Genomic DNA, 23,812 nt, shown 5'->3' on the forward strand with positions numbered 1-23,812 from the left:
AAGGTTGGTGATGGGAAACTATGCAACTGATTTTCGAAGAAATAGACTCTGAGGTAGAGATTTAAGTTCAGGAATTTACTGGGGAGTGATCTGAATATCAATACAGGTGAGGTAGAGTTAGAAATAGTAGTGTGCAAAGAGACAACTCTGAGTGCAAAATAGTCACAACAAAGTCCTGAGCCATGGGGACTCCATCGGGAGTTTTGAAGCTTTGATGGTCCTGCAATGTTGTCCCAAATTGTGATGTGGGGCCCACATCACGAGTCATTGGAAGTTAATTGCACCTACAAAGTGGACATGAGAGTAGGAAAAGTGACTTTCTCTAACAAAGGTTAATTTAGAAGAAAAGGACTTAGTTGACAGGCGCAGACAGCCAACACTCCCAGGCTAAGAGAGAATGTATGCTCCGATACCGAAAGCTTATTTTATGTTTGGTGACGTAAATATGAGATTTGTTCATTAAGTTGTTGTGGAATGGAAGAATTTAATGTTTTGTCTTGTCTTATAAAGCAACAATTTAAATTCATTTTTAAAATAATAAAGATGATACGAGTCTCAATAAAGATTATGACTTGAATATATCTTACTGAGGCCCCTCAACTTTCAGCTGAAGCAATTTAGCCACTCGAGCAAAAATAGTCATCTTACAAAGGCCTGCAGAGATTCAAAATTTGGAAGATACCTTCCTCGTTCTTGTAGATACACATATGGGTATCAGTTTTTTTTTTTTTTTTTTTGGTGGAGAGGGGATAAGGAGATAATAGATACCTTAGGATTTAAAGAAGGAATTTCATGTCTCCAGTGGCACATGGAGCTAGGGTCTATGGTGGCATTGCTGTCTAGGAATCATCTTGAAGTGGACACATGGTGTGATTTAACTAACTAGTAAGAGTTCTCCATGCACAAGGAGGTGGACTGCTCTGTCCTGTTTGCTGTCTATGGCTATAATAGACTGGGAGAAAAATTTTTAAAAGCTGAATCATGTTGTTAGACAAGGAATTAAAATCACTAATATAGCAAGAATCCAATATGGTGATAAAGATAAAAGAACTTAATGGAAAATCACATTAGAGATTTAAAAAGGATATTTATAGAAGAGAGAACATAAATAAGCTTTTACAAAATTTTCAAACACTAGAAATCAAGAAATCCATTTCCTTCACAAGATTTAAGGAAAAAAATGAAAAATAAAGCACTAATGTTACGCTATATTTTTCCCATGTCCGATTAGAAAAAAATTTTAAAAAATCAACCCATCTAACGTGGAGGAGCACAGTAAATATGTAGCTATAATTTCTGCCTATGACAACCTAAAAACTATTCCATAATAGTGTTTAAAATGTTAATTTATTTAAAAAAAAGACTTAAATATAGAGAGCAAACTGGTGGTTACCAGAGAGGAGGTGGGTAAGGAGATAGGTGAAATAGGTGATGGGGATTACAAATACACTTATTATTTTTTTATTATTATGTTCAATTAGCCAACATATAATACATCATTAGTTTTTGATGTAGTGTTTAACAATTCATTAGTTGTGTACAATACCCAGTGTTCATCACAACATGAATACACTTATTATGATGAGCACTGAATAATGCATAGAATTGATGGATCATTATGCTGTACACCCAAAAGTAATATAATACTGTATGTTAATTATACTTAAATAAAAAATAAAAGATTATACTTTCAAAAAAGTTTATAAACCTCATTATTTTGTAAATTCACTAGTATTAAAAAATCATGTATATGTCTCTGATAACCTGACAAAATATCTGACGTTAATATGACATATATCAATTTTCTTATAATACTAATTACTGAGAGTTATTGAATTTATCCTATAATATGGTACATTAAGTTATTGGTAAACATATAGTGATGTACTTGTTGGACAAAAGAGGCTTAACTTCCTATCATTTGAAATATCCAATGATGGAAAAGTAAGGTAAAATTTTCTGTAAAGTGTTATAGTTATTCTCTTATTAAAATGTCTATCATAAAATATACAATCGACCTATAAATACTCACCCATATTAAAATCAGAGCACATTTTATAAAATATTTTAGTCAGTAAGTATCAGTACGTTATTTGATGGGATTATGGATCATTTATCAGTTTTTTCTCAAATTTTTATATTGAGTCATTTAACACAAGAATTATGTTCAGATATTTTGACAAAGTTCTATTTTTATTTTTTGTTAAGACTACTGATGTTGTCAAGGTTGTTCATTTTCCAAAAATGGATAAATTTTAGCAGTAGTTAGCAGTTGGTAATATAAGTCAAGAACACTGAGGTTTTTTATCACATTCAGAATATTTAATTTCCCCTCCATCTGATAATAATTTTGCATGTAAAAAATAACACAAAACTATGTCAATTTGAAATAGCCACCCACACACCTTATGGAATTAAAATATTGTGTGGGATTGAAATCATGAGTATATTCTGTAAGCATGATCTCCAAAAGCATATTTTTCTAAAAAAAATTATAATAATGACAGTTGTTCAAACCAAATGATTTGATATTTTAACGTCAGGAACTTGCTCAATAGTTTCTGGATCTTGGTTTATAGTGTTTACCAGAGCATTTAGATTTAAAGGACATAAAGTCTCATGGTAGTAAAATATAGTAACACAAAATTTTAGAATGAAGAGGGAACAGAGAGTCCATGAAAATCTATCATTTTTTAGCATTGCGTGGAGGTTTTTTTTTTTTTAGGTGCATATTTTCATTATAGATGAAAAGGTTATTTTCTCTACCAATTTAAACAGCACTTTCTAGCATATGGATACAATCTAAGATATAGGGTAAACATATTTATGATGCCTCTGAGAGCTAGCTTTAACATCTGAACAGACTTGGCAATGTACAAATGGGCTAGAAGGCGTGCTTTACAATTTCACATAACTGATTGACACTTAAAACATGGTAAAAAGAAGTTTGAGGATTTCTTTCCCCCTTGCCATCCATTAAATGGGTAAAATTGTTTACTACACATACATGAGCCACTCAAAGCGATTTTCAGAACAATTTTTCTATTCAAAAGCCCTTGAGTACTAGCTCTTCCTTTTATATTTAGTCTAAAAGTAAAGGCAAGGGAGTAGTATTCTTATAAACATGCCCCATATTTTTCTCATTAGGATAATTTTCATGCACAAAATAATACTATATGAAATAAAAAAAGGAAGGATTTCATTTACGGAAAATGAAATGTGTAAAACTAAAAGCAAAATGTTATATAGTCATTTAAGCTTACTCATGAGCACTGTTCATCTATGTCCTTATTAAAATTTAATTCATCAGGTTTATACTCTAACAACTAAAGAGGATTTATAATTTTTAAAAATATTGATTACAATCTTCAGCTATTCTGGAAATTTGTGTTTTAAATCATTGTTTAGGGGAGTTTAATGTTCCTTTTTGTCTTATAAAAATTAAATAGATCAAACGGGATTTTTTTATTTTAATATTTTTAAATGCCAAGAAGTAGAAGCACCTTAGTTTATTCCTCTGTCAATACCTACTGTTTTTTCTATTTAAAAATGTTGAGCATTAAATTGTCTTTTAAAGGCACTCAATGAACTGTTATATTTAGTTGGTATTTTTAGGTCCGAAGTAGCAGATATGTTATGACATCACCCACATTTAGATTCTCTGTTGCTGGGTACCAGGCATATAGATGAGGAATGCTCAAATTTCAAGAGAGAGAGAAAAACAATAAAATAATTATTTTACAGTAACTAAAATGAACGTTCAAAAAGTACTAAAAAGGTAAAGGCCTGTGTTCTATTTGTAGAGAATTGGTTAAATATAATAAAATACCCACCATCTATATTCATGGTTCATAAGTCTTTAGACGTCATGTTAGAGCCAATGGTATCCATTACTGGTAGCTTTAAAAACATATTTTATATTGTGTCTTTATGTTTTGGGGTTTATTGGTGGGGGACGAGTTGTTTGTTTTTATTACGAAGTTGGTATTTTACTCTTTACTTCATCTATTTAAATAAGTCATTAAATTGACTCCTGTTTCTTTGCATTATTAAGGCTTAATTCTTGAGTTGAAGAAAATTACTTAATTGTGCCATATGTAAAATGTTATCACCAAATTGTCCTGTTAACCTGGAAAAAAATATGTCTGCGTATTTATCCAATTGCTTGTTCCTGTTGTGAAATCATTTTGTTAGACGAAAACGCATAGTAGATATTTGATGAATGTTCTGCCTTGGAAGAGGTATAGGTAGCTCCAGATGCTGAATTGTCTGCTGTTGAGCCACAAATTAAGCTCAGTTCAGCTGACATTTGTTAAGCACTTACTATGTGTCAGATATTATATACAAATTATATGGAAATGTGAGGAAGATGTAGATGCTGCTTTTGTATAGTTCACAAACCTTGTAGGCCACATGGATATGTAAACAATTAGTTAAAACACTTTGGAGTCCAAATGGGAGGCTCTACATACACAGTGTGGTTAAGAGCCCAGTATCCCAGAGCTCAGATCCAAGCTCTACCACTTACTGGCTGTATAACATTAGAAAAATCACTTACATTCTCAAAACTTCACTTATCTCTGTAAATTAGGGATAATAAAATTTTCCTCATAGGGATGCTATGAGAACTAAATTAGACACCCAACTCTAAACTTGTAAACTCACTTACTGGTATGCTCTAGGATCCTGGGCTGCCTAATCTTCAAACATTTGAAGATTATCTAATCATCTTTACATTATTTCTAGTTTTCTGTTGTAATTAGTTTAAATCCATTGAGTGAATTAAGTCTGAATTATGCAAATTCTTTGAAATGAAAATATGTGTATTCTGCAATTCTTTTTATGACGACTATCTACATACACACACTTAAAACACACATGTGTATATTTAATTAACTCAAGTTTGTTGATTATGTTCTTCAAATCTATATCCTTATTTATTTTTCTACTATTTTAAACAGTGAACAATTTGTATTAAGAACTTCAACTATGGTTGTGTGTCTATTTCTCTTCTTAGTCTTGTCAATTTTTATTTTATTTTTTATATTTTGAAGCTATGTTAGTAGATACATCAAATTTTACTGGTACATAAATAAAGATTGTCCAGTTCAACCGCTGCACACCAGGGGGCCAGGATTGTATTGCATTAATTTAATTAAAAGACTATATCACATCATAATTTAGGTTAATCCATTCTGATGTCCAGGATGCATTCAACTTTGCCACTAACAACCAGAGGAATAAAAGAGGAATTTAACGTGTATTGTCACTTCTGTGCCTTCTGAAATTTTCAATATAGTGCTATTTTCTGTCATTCCCTGAGGGATATTGCACTGTTTATTGGTATATTATTTGGAAGAGAGGAGAAACTCAATTTTCTTCCACTTTGCTCTTCTGACCATAATAGCTTTTTCTCCACATGTCAAATAGTCAATGTAAAGATTCAATTTCTTGTGATAGCTCTCCTAACTACACATTCAGAAATTAGGGAAATATCTTGTTCCCATTGTCTGCCCAGGTCATCTGAAACCCAATCCTACTTCAAGGCTGAAAACAGTGAGGTGTAGGGATGTGAAGTGCAAGAACAAATTGGCTTTCCCTTTTAAAATAACTATTTTAGCTCCGTGGGATAAACCATCACTGTGTCATTTAGTGGAAGATTTGCTGCTTTCACAGAAGGGAGGAGGAGCTATCTTCCAGCAAGTACACATCCCCTGAAACCTATATTTTCTTGATAAATACACCAAACTGTATATAAGAGACATAAAACTGAATTTAACCATGATAGTGCTAAATATCTTTGAATGGAGAAGTATTAGAGATACTCTCAGATTTGGGAGACTTTGCTCTTGCTCAAGCATGAGGCTCTTTAAGTCAGACCTGATATTATTCACTCTTTTATTCTTAGTGCTTAACATGGAATAAGACAGAATAGTAAATATTTATGAAAATAATGAATGAATGTCATAGCTTGAATGTTTTCGTCAGACACCATTTTATTTATTTTTTAACAAATATAGCATGGCTTCCAAGGGAAAATGAGTTTCAAGTTCTAAACAAAAGATTTTAAAATAGACATTTAAATACAAGCAATAAAAAGGTTGGGAAGAAATTAATAATTAAGACTTTGAGGGTTTTAATTAAACAGGAACTAAATAATTGATGATGACAACAGATTTCCCACCTAGAAAATGTATTTTGATTTTCTAAACATATTTCAGCTATTTTCAAAATACAGACCAGACATGCATTATTATAAGTTAAATTTTTTAAATTTATTATATCTAGACATCACAATATACATTATTAATTTTAAATTTTGCACAAGAGATCTTTTAATGGAATTAAGATATATTAGAATAAGTTTATGAGGTGATTTGTATACAGCGTCCTAGACACATTAGAATGTAAGTTGTGGCTAGGAGTTTCTTTTGTTTCTATCTAAAACTGTCTCCTTAAGCCCTAGCTTTAAAACAATATGTCTGAAGCTCTTGGCAAACTATTTTTGTCAGAGAGATATCAGGAAAAAAATTCTTCTAGCAAGATGAAAATCACTAGATAAGAAATACTTGCTCTTAAAAAATGCTTTATTTTCTTTGGCTCATACATAAGTTGAAGGCCATACCAGAATTGTTTTGGATGGAACACTTCCATACATTAGCTATGGCAAGAACAATATTTTTATTTATTTTGTTTTATTTTTTTATTATGTTATGTTAATCACCATACATTACATCATTAGTTTTTGATGTAGTGTTCCATGATTCATTGTTTTCATATAACACCCAGTGCTCCAGGCAGTACATGCCCTCTTTAATACCCATCACCAGGCTAACCCATCCCCCCACTCTCCTCCCCTCTGGAACCCTCAGTTTGTTTCTCAGAGTCCATAGTCTCTCATGGTTCATCTCCCCCTCCGATTTTCCCCCCTTCATTTTTCCCTTCCTGCTCTTCCCTTCCTGCTTCCCTTCCCTTCCTGCTTCTTCTTCTTCTTCTTCTTCTTCTTCTTTTTAACATATAATGTATTATTTGTTTCAGAGGTACAGGTCTGTGATTCAACAGTCTTACACAATTGACAGTGTGATTCTCCATACAGATAAAATAGATATTACCTTCATTCCCTATAGCCAGAACCTTTACACTTAATTTGTTTACTTCAAATTTTGGTTCAGAGTACATTTTAAGATGTTACTAATTTTTATTTTTCTGGGAAGGAATTTTTAAATTCTAGAAAATCAAGTATACCTAAAATTGTTGTACATGCATCTGTAAATCAGGTGATCAATGAACCAACTCAGGAGGCAGGAATTTAAAGGTTGAACTTTGTCCAAAGATCTGTAACAACACACTAAAACTTGTTTTTCTAATGTTTCTAGAACTTCAATGGCATACTTTTTAGATTCTACAAAATTTATACTACTTTTTTTTCTTGTTGACAAGAAATTCTGAATCCATGTTAATTTATTACCTATATAATAGATTCATAAAACATTATAAAAATCTAATGCTACTAAAGGAACTGTAGAATTAATCTTATTCAATGGTCTTATTTTCAAGACTTGACAAACTATTGTCTGGCAGGGCCAAGGATTAAACTATGGTTTCTTGATTTTAGGAGTCAAGGTTGGATTCTTCAGACATCAACTTAAAGGTCACATAACTTAGAAATTATTTCCTGATTCCACAAACTACACTAAGTGCTATAGCTGTGTGATCCTCATGTACCCATTCATCCATTAGACTCGGTCATTGCATAATTATCCAAACTTATTACAAGTTTATAAACTTATAGAGCTGGAACTATGGCTACTTTATACTTACATGTCTTATCCCCAGTGTTATAAACCCACTGACAAATCAGAAGTTAGGTAAATATTTTGAAAATAAATATAATAAAGAGGCAATGTTGAAAGTCCTATTTACAAAGTCTGATCTATAATCACTAAAAAATGTTAAACAACTCAAATGTCCGTCAACTGAAGAATGTTTAAACAAACTGTGGTACATCCATGCAATGGAAACTACTTTACAATAAGAGCAAAAGAACAAACATACACAATATGAATGAACCACAAATGCATTATTGTAAGTAAAAGAATCCAGATATAAAAGGTGATGTATTATATGATATCATTTATAATATTTCTTGGAAAGGCAAAATTATAAGAACAGAAAACAGAACAATAGTTTTTAAAAGGTTAGCTGTGAGGGTGATGGGTGACTAAGAAAGGGCAAGGGAAATTTTGGATGTGGTAATTTCATATCTTGATGGTCATGGTGATTACACTACTTTATTCATTTGCCATTTATATTTTTTGTTTTGATAGTATATCATTCAATGCTCAGCAAAAAAAGAGAATCAGAAGGAGATGCCTATTAAGAGATTTACTATATGAAACTGGCTCGAGCAATTGTGGGTCTGGCTACACAAGTTAAAAATCCAGAAAGCAGGCCATCAGGAAGGGTAGACTAGAGCACTCATGAGCGGAAGTTGCTGTCTGCAGGCAGAATGTATTCATCAGGGAAGCCTCAGACCTGCTCTTAAAGCTTTTTAACTGAATCAGGCCCACCAGATAACCTAAAATAATCGCCTTTAGTTAAAGGTCAACTGATTATGGGCTCTAATCACATTGACAAAAATACCTTCACATCAACACCTACTTTAGTGTTCGAAAAACTAAAAATTATAGACTAGCCAAGTTGACATCAAAAGACTATCATAGCTTTAGCACTCCTTTGAAACCAATATGATTAAAATGATGGTCATGTCTTTGGGGGGTGGGGGGAACCCTCATTTCTTCTATGAGATTCTTTTCTGGTCTTAGGAAAGAATTCCAAAATTGTATTTTTCCCCAGTTCTAATCCACCATGTTTAGATTCCCTTCATACATTATTGCTAGGTGTCTCTCAAAACCATTTAAGCTCAAATAATAACCCTTTATCTTAATTTATTATCTGCTAAACATTGACCTAATTTGTTATAAGCTTCTTCTAGCGTTATGTCTATTATAGCCTTAGAGAAAGTCCCCAGTATCTATAAAATGCAGAAGAAACAGATTAACAATTGTTTATGTGTATCATTCGTACTTACATGTAAAATTCAGTAGTTAATTTTTTTTAAAACAATACCACTATTTATGATTTCTAGAAAATGCAAAAGAGCTCTAATCTCTTTTTACAAAGGGTTTGTGCTAGAAATTTACTTATTCTAGAACTCCATTTCAGAGATGCTTTTCTAATCTTCGGACTGCCACACCAATTAGTTTGTGAAAATCTACAACTTCTCCTAAATATATCTAAAATAATAAATAAAACTGGTCACTCTTCAAGAGGAATGTATCTTGTGTACAAATAGTTGTGTAATTTTTAACATCATGACTATCAGTATTCTAGAATGTTTAAAGGGACCATTCTTTAGAACTAACAATGATTTTATTATACTTTTTAAAGGTAACATAGAAGTTAAATGAAAAAAGAAAAAGAAAATTAAATAAACTATTAAACATATGCAGGTTTATAAAAGCCAACATAATTCCTAATTTATTTGAAGGCATGGATATGAAGATACTGACAGAATACTCCATTCCTAGATTTCATCAATAAGGAGGAAGAAATATGAATCACATATCTCTTTTATCAAATGGAAAAAGTTCAATAATTGAGTCTTTTTGAAAAGCACCACAATACCAGGAAAACAGTGTCATGTTCTTGTTTCTGTCATTCACCTCTTTGCCTTTGTTCCTCAGTAGATAAAATTGAAGAAAGTTTTTACTTTTTTTGTAGAAAGTGAAAAGTTCAAGGACTTCTGTTCTCAACCAAGGTGGAAATATGTTTCCATAACAGGGCAAATGAGGAGCATCTCAATTGGGATGTCACTGGGTGTAGCATTTTAGGCCTCTTTTGAGTTGCACTGGGACAAAAAAATAAATTGAAAGATAAAAAATATATATATCATTTTGCCGTTTTACGACTATAATGAATTGGAACTGTTAAGCAAAATATTTGAAAAAAAAACTTTCAACAGGAATAACTGGCAAAAAGGAAAGGGTGATGTAGATGCATGCTTTTGCTTTGTAAAACCATAATTCTAAGGTAATTTTATATGCCCCACTCTCTTATAAAGTACAAATGATAATGCAACTTTTGGGAGAGGGAAGGGGAGGGTAGTTGGAAGCATTTAAGAAACTTTTTCTGAAAAATAATCTCTCAAGAACTTTGCTATTTTAATTTCATAGACTAATAACTTCATTAAATGCTCATTAAAGTGCCCTTAATAACAAAGAAGAGTAAAGTGTATACGGAGGATCTAGGGGGCACATCTCAAAGCAAATGATTTACCGAGGCTCATGTCCTATTTTTATGTTTACATTTATTTTTGTATTCCTCTAGTATGTACTATTCATCACACTTTACTGTAGAGATTTCACTAAACCTTCCAGCAAAACTGATATCCAAGGAAGATTAGAAAAAAAAGTTTTGTGAGCAGTGGCTTTTCATATCTCTGGAGGTATTCATGGTCTTATTGGAAAAAAAAAAAAGTTTTGTGAGTTTTTAATTTTTTTTAAAGATTTTATTTATTTGACAGAGAGAGAGAGAGAGAGCAGCGGAGGGAGAAGGAGAAGCAGGCTCCCCACGGAGCAGGGCGCCCGATGCAGCACTCGATCCCAGGACCCTGGGATCCCGACCCGAGCCTAAGGCAGACGCTTAACCGACCGAGCCACCCAGGCCCCCAATTGTTTAATTTTTCATATGTGGTTTTTTTGCAGGTAAAAGAGGTAAAAGTTTTTATGTAAAATTGTATGTTTCATTAGAGTATATGCTTTTGATGAATAGACTTCAGAAATCCTCATTGTTCTAGAATAGTATTATCTAAAAATGTGGTAAAAGACTTCAAAACTCAATGAAAATAAGTACCATGACCCCTGTTCCTGTCCCTCTAAACATTGCTGCCATGCCCCAGCTCACGCCCACCCACACAATACACATACCTTAGCTTCGCCAGTAAAATGGTATTGAATCTTAAAAAACACTACAGGTTTTTGCTTCGATTCCAGTATATAAACAGTATGGAACTTGACGCATCAATCTTTACAACAAGGTTAAGGTAAAACAAACAAACAAAACAAAACAAAGCAAAACAAAACTTGACTTTCCTTGGACTCATCAGAGAAATGAAGTTGCAGAGCAAATCATCACCCTGAAAATTAGAGGGAAATGCATTCAGAAGGTCACAGCTGAGATCTGCTTACCTGGAGAAAAAGCCATTTGAACCATAAACTGTCAGGAACACTTAAATGGTAACTGTCACAAATGGTTGGAGTGTGACAGAGTGTAGACTAGCTTAATGGTGAAGAACTCCTGCGGGCCTACAGTTTTAGTTGGGCCCTCATACTTTGTGTGGGCCTTATCCCCAGCAGCCCCATCAGTTTCTCATGATGAAGATCTGAGAAAGATATCCTTGTGGAACTTGTATAGGGAGAAAACAGACTAATAATTGTGAAATACACCCAGGGCCTTCTCTATAACAAAAGCCCGCACTCTAAGGGAAAATAATTTGCTTGAGCCTTGTGCCAGCTGGAGAAGGGCATGTCTCCCATTCCATTCCCCTTTACGCTTCTAATATCACAGAAGAGGGCAGGCAATAATCAACGAGGGGAGAGTTTCAAGAAAATAGATTAGGAACACTGTAGCCTAGTAACAGAGTAGAGGGAAAGAAAAAAAGCCTCTATCACTTGAAAAATATGTATAAAGATCAGATCCCTGAAACACAGGTCCACTAAAAGATAGAGATTTAATTGAAAAATTAAAGAAGTTTTTTCCGCATGCACACCTTCCCACCACACCAACAGTGAATGCCCCAGCATAAGAACAAGAAATTATAGCTGAAAGAGCTTCAAGATACAGACGCTCTCTGAGGAAGTGTACTTAGGGAACCCTAAAATGGGGAAGGGAGATAAAACCAAGGGCACTAGAAGAAGAGTGTCCTCATAGGTACCTATAGCTACAGCAAACATTAAACATGCCCAACTTTTACTCATATTAACATAAATGCTCAACTAAAGGCGTATTTACCTCAGTTACTATTACCTAATATTATTGATTACTGGACATTACAACATGCCTGGATTTCAACAAAATTACAAGACATGTCAAAAAGGTGAGAAATAAAACACATTCTGAAGAAACAAAGCAATAATTAGAAACAGACTCAGATAGGACAGATATTGGAATTATCATATGGGAATTTAAAAAAATTATGGTATCACCACACCAAAAAATGGTAAATATGTGAGGTGATGGGTGTGTTAGTTAGCTTGGTTTAGTTTGGTGTTAATAGCTAAATAACAAGGTAATTATTATTTTATATATATATATATAAATAGGTGTGTGTATATACACCTATAATAAACATAGAGGTATATCAAATCATCATGTTATACATATTGATTATATTACTTTTTATCAAATATACTTCAAAAAAGCTAGGGAAAATTAAATAAAATAAGTATGACAAATATGTTAAGGGCTCTGGTGGAAAAATTGACCACATGCAAGATGAGCAACATAAGTAGGAAGATGGAAACAAACAAACAAAATATATCAAGAGGAAATGAAATACTAGAAATGAAAAAAACTAACAGAAATGAAGAATATCTTTGATGGGCTCATCAGTAGACTAAACACAGCTGACAAAATAAACAATGAACTTGGAGATAGGTCAATAAAAATTTCCCAAACTAAAATGCATATAGAAAAAAGAATGAAAAAAATATGTAGAACATCCAAGAACTGTAGGATAGTTATATCAAAAGATACAATTTACAGGTAATTAGGACACCAGAAAGAGAGCAAGGAGAGAACAGAGCATAAAAAATATTTGAAGTAATAACGACTGAGAACTTTACAAAATTAATGACGGACGCCAAACCAAATCCCTGGTGCATGAATCTCAGAGAACATAACCAAGTAAAATAAATAACAGTAAACAGACTTAGGCATATTATATGCAAACTCCAGTAAACCAATGACAAAAGAAAAATTTTTTTGAAAGAAGTATGTGGGCAGGCTTATTTATAGAAATACAAGGGTAAGCATTATAGTGGAATTCTCACAAGATATTAGGCAAGCAAGGAGAAAATGAAGTGAAAGAAGACCACTGCTCTAGAATTCTATACAAAGTAAAATTATCCTTCAAAGTGAGAGTAATAAAAACTTTCTGAGACATACAAAACCTATGGGAATTCATTGCCAGCAGACCTTTCCTGCAAGGAAATTATGCCGTTAGTCTTAGAGAATAAATTTACTTCCAAAATTACTTAGGTAAATACTTCTTTCTCTACGTAATTTAGTGAGGAACTTTCATACAATTATAATACAAATATATTCCTTTGCTACATCAGACATTCCATCCTGGCACTTCTAACCTCCTAAATGATGTATAAATTTCATACCCTAAGGTTCACTCTGTGCTATAAAATTTAAGCTTTCAGGCAGAAGAAATACGGCATAGATCAGAAACATGGATCTATATAAAGAAAGGAAAAGTTTTGCCACTGGAGTCATAATTACTGGAAAAAATTTAGAAAGAAATATCTGTGGGATAATGAGAAAAGATAAAATGCAATCATACAAAAGCTATATAAAACCAGAGAAGGCAGGGAAAGAGGAAAAAAAATTAAAAAGGAATAAATATGACAAAGGAAAAACACTAACAAGAATGTTAGATATTAACCCAAGTACAAAATGTAATTTTAAATACAAATGATCTAAATAGGTCAATTTAAAAACAAATTGTCAGTATATTAAAAAAACAAGAATATACTTAAAGTGTATATGATATATATGCTTTATATCAGAGAAGTTGAAAGGAAAGAGGTAGAGAAAGATAAAACATGACAATACAACTCAAAGTAAAAGATATATATAAAAATGTATTAATTTCAGACAAGGCAGACTTCAGAATGAGAAATATCATTACGGATGTAAAAGGGCATTACATAATGACAAAGAAATCTATTATCCCAAAAGACAAACAACCCTAAACATATATGCGACTGACATCATAGTGTCAAAATATGTGAAGCAAACTGATAGAACTGAAAGGAGAGATAAACAAATCTACTCTTATAGTTGGGAGATTTCAAAACCCTTTCTTTAGTAATTGATAGATCAAGCCAACAGAAAAATCAGTAAGGATATAGAAGACTGAAACAACACTATCAATCAACTTGAATTAATTGACATTTATGGAATAGTCTTAGCTATTTGTCCAGTTGATTTGAAGATGTATGTCTGCACAAAGACCTGCATAAGAATGTTTATAACAGCCTAATTCATAATTGCCCAAACCCAGAAGCAACTAAGATGTCTTTCTGTGGGTATATGGATAAACAAATTGTGATACGTCCATACAACAGAATATTATTCAATAATAACAGAGAATGAAATACCAAGCCATGCAAAGACATGAATGAATTTCAAATGCATATTGTTAAGTGAAAAAAGCCAGTCTGAAAAGAGTAAGTACTCTATCATTCAATTTATCTGACATTTTGGAAAAGGTAAAACTGTAGAGACAATAAACAGATTAAATTTTTCCAGGGGCTTGGGAAGGAGGATGTGACTAGGTTAAACACAGGGGATTTTTTTAGGAGAGTGAAATAATTCTGTATGATACTAATGTTGGATATAAGACAGTATTTGTCTCTAAATTTTATAGCACAGAGTGAACCTTAGGGTATGAAATTTATACATCATGTAGGAGGTTAGAAATGCCAGAATGGAATGTCTGATGTGACAAAGGAATATATTTGTATTATAATTGTATGAAAATTCCTCACTAAATCACATAGAGAAAGAAGTATTTACCTAAGTAATTTTGGAAGTAAATTTATTCTCTAAGACTAAAGGCATAATTAACTGTACATAAACACTATGTTCTAGTTGATATACTTCTTTCCCGTTGGAGTAAATGTTAACTCTGAAACAATTATAGATATATATTGGAATTGAACAACTAAGTAAATGGATGGCAAATGGTAAGGACCAAGTTTCTTGTTGGAGTGGGAGGATATAAATAAGCAGGGGATTCCGTGTATCAATGGATTAGAATTGGAGACATCAATATAAACTCATGTTTAGTTTAATATAGATACTGATGGTTACTATAGAATTATTCATAGATATTTGCATATACATGGCTTCGTATACACACCATATTTCCTTGCTCTGTCAGCTGAGAGAGCCTAGTAGCAATGTCATCCCAATAGCAATGAGCGCACCTAGTATACAGATCTTGCTTTCTAATACCATCCTCCAATAAAAGGAACCAGAAATCTTGGGGTAATGGCTGATTTGAGGGTTACAATAGTAAGTATACAAGAATAACTTGGAACATTCAGGGTGCCAGAAAGCAAGTAAGGGCTCAAAAATCCCAAACAAACCCCACAATGATGGAAGTATGTCAAAGGGATACAGGAACTAACTGAAAGAGTTCCTGGGAGCCAATTTGCACAACCATATACGAAGTAGTATTGAATTATAACCAAAGTATAAAATAAATAACCATGAGTCCATATTTATATAAATAATAAATAAATAAATAAATAAATAAATAAATAAATGGAAGAATAGGTAAATCTCCCATGCCAAAGAATTCCAAATAATTTGTGTGCATACTTCCCACTCAAGGAGATAGAACATAATCCCCAGTCCTTAAGTGTGGGCCTCTTACAGTGATTTCCTACAGAAGAGCACAGTATGGAAAGGAATAAGACTAACTTTACAGTAGAGAAACCTGAGACACACTACCTTAACCAGGTGATCAAGGTCAATATTAACAGTGACAGCTCATGTTAATAGCATATACCCTTGATCAAATGTAATGAGAATGAGGATTTTCCACTGTGGTCTTCCTCCCTTAAACCCGTAATCCCAGTCTAATTATAAGAAACACGTCAGACAAATCACAATCGAGAACATCCTACCAAATACCTGACCAGAATAAGATATCAACACAGCTAAGAGAAGAGTAGGCAGATATGATAACTAAATGCAATATGGTGTTCTGGACAGGGTCCTGGAATAGTCAAAGGACACAGGTAAAAATTAAGGAACTCTGGATAAAGGATGGATTTTATTTAATAATGTGTCAATATTTGTTCATTAACCGTGACACAAAGACCACATACTGTCAGATATTAATAATAATAGTAATAATAAAAGAAGCTGGGTACACAATGGATGGGAACTCTATAGTATCTTTGCGATTTTTCTGTAAATTAAAATTTATTCCAAAATTAGAAAGCTTATTTTTAAAAAGATAACAGTTTCCCGTTTGCCTGTGAAGCCCATTAGTTGTTGTTGTTGTTGTTTTCTCTTTCTCTCAAAATTAGAGATCAGCATGTTTGAGGAGAACAGAGGAAGCAACATACCCATTTTGAATTGACATGAACTTAAGGGAGCAACATAACAAGAAAAGATACATCTAGCACCAAATATATATTTCTCATCCTTCTTTTTTATCTTAATAATTTTTATTGTTATGTTAATCACCATACATTACATCATTAGTTTTTGATGTAGTGTTCCATGATTCATTGTTTGTGCATAACACCCTGTGCTCCACGCAGAATGTGCCCTCTTTAATACCCATCACCAGACTGTGTACATCTTACAGAGCAGCTCACAATTAGGTCTTGAACAAACAGCCCTAAGTTGTCATTGTAATAGAACATACTAATTGATATTCATAATGACAACTCTAAATTTATTAACATACCAAATTTTATTAGAATACTCCATTTACTAAGTCAGTGGAGTATGTAATATATTTAAAATTAATGACTTTTTAAAATTTTAAGGGTATTGAAAATTCACTTAACTGGAACACTTAAATCCCTAATGATAGTAGGTAAATTATTTCCTAACTATATATCCTGAATTCCACAACAGCAATTAGATTGTATATAAATGATGTTTCCATTAGCAAATCTCCTAGGGATGAAGTTGTATTATATGAAAGTATATTCTCATTTGACCTTTTGATGCAATATATTGTTTGGTTCTTTTTTTAAAAACTGTTTGATTCTTAATATTAAGCTGTCTTGTATTTCTGGGTTAATAAATGAACTATGATGTTCTTGCATAAATTAAAATGGTTTTCTATTGCCATTTTGCATGAATGATACTTTGTCTTTATATGGAAATATTATGTTAAAATGTTTTCTCCTTCAAGAAAACAGTAACTTCTGAGAGTTTATGCAGCATTGCAAATGAAAATTTGAGGAAAAATTTTTTCCTCTTTCTTTGTAGAGTGATATTAGCTGGAAGATATTTGAAGAACTTTCTTTTTTCATCCTGGAAATTTCAAAATATCATTCACCATTATTTTATTGTAGGTTAATTTATTAATTTAGGCTGTATTACAAGCAATCAAACTAAGTTGTTTTTATGTTATGTAAATCTTTTTAATCCAAATCAAGGGTGTAAAATGGGGGTAAATCAATACTCTTTCGTACCTCCTGGTCAGTTTTGTGATTCAATATTTGATGCATTTGCTACTTTGAATCAATTTGTTCTTTATTATTTTTTGTGTTTTAATGAGGGTAATATTCAAGCACTGCTAATACGCCAATGAGTATTAATTTTGCATTGCTTTGAATATCCACATTAATCTACTATTTTCTTTGTTACTCTAGAATTTTGTAGGAAACTGTCCAACTCTCAAAACCCTATTTTTAGTTCTGTGTCCTTCATTATCAGTTTCTTTCAGGACCTAGAAGCCATCAAAATTGGCTAATGCATGACTTTTCCGGCAGCTTTTGCATCTGTTACATTTGTATTGGAAAATACGGATTAGATTTCAGTTACCTTTCCTGTCCTAGTTTGAACCTTCTCACTGCTCTTTTTCTGCCTACTTTTGCTCTTTATCTAGGTGGGATGTGTGTGTGAGTGTGTGTGTGTGTGTGTGTGTGTGTGTGTGTGTGTGTGTGTGTGTGACACATTATTTTAATTAGTTTTAATTTTTATTTAAATACCTTATATGCTTCTTCATCCTTTCAGTAATGGCATGAGTTATGTGTTATTGTAACACTCTGCCTTACTAATAACAGTACCTCTGTACTGTATAATGGCATCATTTGAAGTCAAAGTCACTAATGTGTCATTACAGGTGTTTATTTTCTAATTACTTTTATTGAAAAATTACACTTATTTTGATTAAAGTATCTTAATATTTAGTACTGCCTTTGATAATTTAGACCATTTCTCAGTACTTTACCAGTATTTTTCTTATAATTTTGAAATTTTTCAGAGGCTCAAGATTTCTTTTTTTTTAACCAGGTTTTCTTTTTTTTTTAAGTTTGTTTGTTTGTTTGTTTAATTTATTTATTTATGTTAAGTAATCTCTACACCCAACATGGGGCTCGGACTCACAACCCTGAGATCAAGAGTCTCATGCTCTTTTGGCTGAGCTGAGGATTTTTTATTTTTTTATTTTAAGTTTTTAAAAAGATTTATTTATTTATTTATCTGTCCCTGGGGAGGGGCAGAGGGAAAGGGAGAGAGAAAATCTCAAATCGACTCCCCACTGAGCCTGACATGGGGCTCGATCTCAAAATCCTGAGATCTTGACCTGAGCCAAAATCAAGAGTCTGATGCTTAACTGAGCCACCCAGGCACCCCTCTGAAGATTTCTTTTTTAAAAACCTGGTCACCATTTCAGTATATTGCTGCCTCAATACAAAAAAAGTTTAGCTCCAAATTTTAAAATATAATAAAAATAAAACAAAATAATACAAACAAAAATAAGTAGCATTGTGATTTTTTTATTAAATATTTTACCTTTAACTCATGGTGAATATACAGACGTCTTAAGACATTGGATTACATGAGCTTTTTCAGTTCAGCAACAATTTCTTAATGATCTTTCTCTTTCCTAGACCAGTGGGCTTTTAAAAATGAACTTTTGGAATGCTCAGCCTTTTATTCAAGGAGGTCCCAACCCCAAGCTTCAACTTGGATCAGCTTATATCGTACAAGGCCTCATTTGAACAGTGTTTTGCAGCTAAAAAATGAAGTCTGTCCCATCAGCCTCAAGTTGGCAAATAGTGTAAAACAAATACTTGAAAAATCTCAAGTATTATTGGAAATATGACAGATCAGTCATTTAGCCTATCAATCACAACAGAGTTTACTTGTAAATAACATCTCTATGCTTCAGTATAACACAATCACAAATGGAAAGATAAATAACACCCATCACACTTTGCTCCATGTGCATTCCATTAGAGTAAACACACTAGTTATTTCTTTACTAAATGAGGAAGTTGTGTAACTTATCACATTTTATTTGAGAGCTTTGAAAATTTATGTAAGTTTGCAAGGATCTAGCACCTTTATTTACCCTTGGTTATAAACCTGTGAGAACTTTATTGCCTTTTTACTAACACTATTATAACTATAAGGAAAGAACCTCAGATCTACTCAACAGAGCCAAACTCCTTGTCTAGAATCCCTGATATTGAGATGCTTTTCACTCTCTCTGTCCTTTCCCTTCCCCCCATTACATTACCATTCTAAACGTTTGTCTGCACCCACTTAACTGCGTATTCCAAACCTATCTGTTCCTCTATTCTGATGGATTTCTAGTCCTTGGACTCAAACTCTAAACTACCGTGCCTTCCTAATTTTCCAGCTAATCAAATTTCCTGCATTTCCTAGATCCAGAACCTCAAACCCACCAACTACTTATATTTTCAATACTCTACTGAAGCCCTTCATTCTAAATAGTCGCCCAGCCTTTGTATCTTCTGACTGGTGTAATCCTATTATTACTTATGACTTGCTGTGAACATGCAATTTTACTTTTGTACTCTGATAACACAATTAAGCACCCTATTTCCAATAATACAATCACGAAAATGTTTTCCATTAGGAGCAGCTGGGTAGAATTGGAAACTTAGAAAATTAGAAACTGAGACAATGTAGTAAACTTGCCTTTTTATTTCTAACCATATAAAAAACCTTATCATAGTAGCAATACCCAAATTAATGCTTACAGTATAAAGTACTTGGACTTTAATTGAATTGATTTATCTGTGTAGCCAACATAAGTTGTTTTTCTTTGTGTCATTCTGTATTTTAGTGGCATATCAGCTTTTCAACATATAAAATATGCTGTCCTATGTATAATTAATTTCTCTAGGGGATGTAAAATAAGGTCATTAAATTTATATTGATTATGATACTCTTAGCTGATTAAGACTTAACGTGGCCCTTTCATTTTTTTTTTTAAGATTTTATTTATTTATTTGACAGAGACATAGTGAGAGAGGGAACACAAGCAGGGGGAGTGGGAAAGGGAGAAGCAGGCTTCCCGCTGAGCTGGGTGCCCAATGCGGGGCCTGATTCCAGGACTCTGGGGCTTGATCCCAGAACACTGGGATCATGACCTGAGCAGAAGGCAGACGCTTAACGACTGAGCCACCCAGGAGCCCCATGGCCCTCTCATTTTAATTTAATACTGTTCAGATTTTTTTCTAAGATTTTATTTATTTGACAGAGAGAGAGACACAGTGAGAGAGGGAACACGAGCAGGGGGAATGGGAGAGGGAGAAGCAGGCTTCCCGCTGAGCCTGACGTGGGGCTTGATCCCAGGACTCAGGGATCATGACATGAGCAGAAGGCAGATGCTTAACAACTGAGCGACCCAGGCGCCCCATTATTGTTCCATTTTTAAAATAGAAATTGTCCATATTATTGTGAATTAATAGAGTAACTGCAAAACCATAAGGGTTTTCTTACTTTTTATGTGATTAAAAAAACGACAATAAGAATAAATTGAAATTAACAAGTTGATTAAATTGCAATCAAATACTGTTTATACATGTGTATTTTTCTTAAGTATGATTTTCTGGACTAAACTAATCCAAACTAATATATGTACTAGTTTGGAATAACATATCTGTGTGTGTTCTCTCATAATAATCTGTTATGATTAAGTATAATTATATGTGTTGGGAAAAGTATGCTATTGACATGAAGAATGATGAAATTAATTCATAGTTGCCAAACTAAAAATTATCAAGCATATTAACAATATTTTGTGATGTCAAACATCCTTTCTGAGATATGATTGTAGTACTTGAGAGTATAGGCTCTAGGCTATCAATATTAACTATACCAGTTATCCACATATCAGTTTTTCTACCTATAAAATACAAATAGTAATGTTATTTAACTTCTGATGTTATTGTGAAGATTAAATGAAATGATTTATTTACAGTTTTAGGCATAGTGTATCCTATACCTTAAGCATTCAAATGTAACATAGTACCATCATTTTTACAATTAATGCTATCAGCTCTTTGATAGAATTCCCGAGTCCAGAGACTCCAGAATGATATATAAACCATAGAGAGGGGAGTTGCTATTTAATAAAATGCTTGGAGCTCTACAATATGTACTTAGATCTCTATGCCTCATTAGTTCATTGGCAGAAGGAGGTCACATTTACATTTCTGTCCAAATAGTAGTACAAGAAACCTCCCACTTGTTAACAAGCATTTTAATATTTGCTGGTGTCCCAATTCTACCTATTTCTATGAATCCCAGCTTTGTTCATATAATTTTTTTTGATATTTTATTTATTTACTTGACACACACACACACACACACACACACAGAGGGAGCACAATCAGGGGGAGCTGCAGAGGGAGAGGGAGAAGCAGACTCCCCACTGAGCAGGGAGCCTGACATGGAACTCAGGACATGGGGCTTATGACCTTAGCCAAAGGCAGACGCTTAACTGACTGAGCCACCCAGGCGCCCTACATATACTTTTAATAAATAATTCCTTACTTGTTTGAAGTGCCACTTACAGTAGCACAAGTAACTCCAATTCACACTTTCAGACTAAACTACAACTATGGATCAATGGACAGCACTTCCCTTTTATTTCAATTGCCACTCTATTGCCTGTTATCTCAATTGCCACTGAAAGCCCTGCTGCTGAAGGGTCTAGATGCTTGAATAAAGTGCCATACTGAAGGTTGAGGAAAGACGTGGTCTTAGAGAACTTTCTGCTCTCCCTGGCCCCATTCCCCTGCTAACCATCAACTTAACTCTTCCAGCTGCTGCGGTTAGGAATATATCTTCTACCAGTTGGCAATCGTTTCTCTCAGTGTCACATTTTATGAAGGGTAAGCCATGGCAGTATTTCCTAGTTTTAAGTCTTTGCATTCATACTCATGTACCCATTTACTTAAAGAAAACTCATGGCCCCAGGATACCAAATTGGGTCTGGAACTAGCATCACTGTGTTTGGTATTGGTATTAAGTCTGACTTTCTGATCTAGACTTGTTGAAAATGAGTTTCATGAGAGTCAAACTTTATTTTCTTATTATTATTTTCAGTATGGGTATTTGAAAGGGTCTATGTTTTCTTTTAGTTTAATTTCAACATGAGATAGGAGAGTAGCAACAATTTTTAAACCTTTTTTTACAAGACACCTGGACAACAACTATGTAAATATTTAGATACAAATTCATGTGAAGGATGTTAGCCAAGTCCATTATTCAGCACCAGATTCATTGAGGGTGGGATATTGTTTTACAGCACCTGCCAAATGTGCTTATGCCCAGGTAATATCCTAATAATGCCCAGGTAATTTTCCTAATAAAATAGAGAGGATCAGTAGTTCATGGGATTTCTATGACTTCCCTTTAAACTGATCATTTTTATTGATGAAGCAAATATTAAAATAACTCTTCAATATCTTCAAGTATTATATAGAGAAAATTATTATTAGCAGAGACTTAGAAGGTACAATATGAATAGCTGGTTCCTTGGTTTGTAAAACACAAAAATTATTCTGTATGAACAAAATTTTCAATTATCCATGGAAAAAAATTAAATTTGTCTCCCAGCCATTTTCTGGACGGGATCAAGTTTAATTTTATTAGCAAAACAAATACCAGTAGTAGCACATAGGTGCATTAGTTAAACAATATAATTTCATTAAATATATATTCCATTAGGAGATGACTGACTTTCCCATACAATGAGAGAGATTAATTATTTGATTTTTCTATACAATTATATCCAGGGCACTTTATACAAATTATTACATTTATCTCTACATAGAATATATATATTACAAATCTAAAAATTTTTGTTAGAACATGAGGGATGATTATGCTAGTGGAACTTAATCTCTTAGCAAATTTTATTTCAATTTTGGCAAGAGGATTTCAGAAGTTCACTGTAAAGTAATTGATTATTATAGAGTGGCTTTAAAAGCAAAACATTCTCCTTTTTCATTTGGATTTTAAGCAGATAATTTTGCAACTATTTTTATTTGATATTTAGAACAATCTTATGAAATAGATGCAAAAACACTGAATTTGAGAGTTTCCATTGAGAGCATCTGAAAAGAAAATAGCAACTTCAAGACTAGAAACTGAATTTTGTGAAGTCTATGCTTTTCGTTTGTGTATTGAACAGGTGTTCAAATAATAACAAAATCTGGATACCTCCCCAAAGAAGAGATGCAGTTGGTAGATAAGCATATGAAAAGACACTTAATATCATGTAATTAGGGAACTGCTAATTTAAAAAATGAAATACTACTATACACCCATCAGAATGACCAAAATCTAAAATATTGGCAACAATAAATGCTGGCAAGGATGTGGAGAAACAGGAAATAGCATTCATTGCAAGTGGGAATGCAGAATGTTATTACCACTTTGAAAGACAGTTTGGCTGTTTCTTACAATGCTAAACATAGTCTTGCCATATGATCCAGCA

The sequence above is a fragment of the Zalophus californianus genome, chromosome 3 (genome assembly GCF_009762305.2).
Source record: "Zalophus californianus isolate mZalCal1 chromosome 3, mZalCal1.pri.v2, whole genome shotgun sequence".
Lineage (NCBI taxonomy): Eukaryota > Metazoa > Chordata > Mammalia > Carnivora > Otariidae > Zalophus > Zalophus californianus.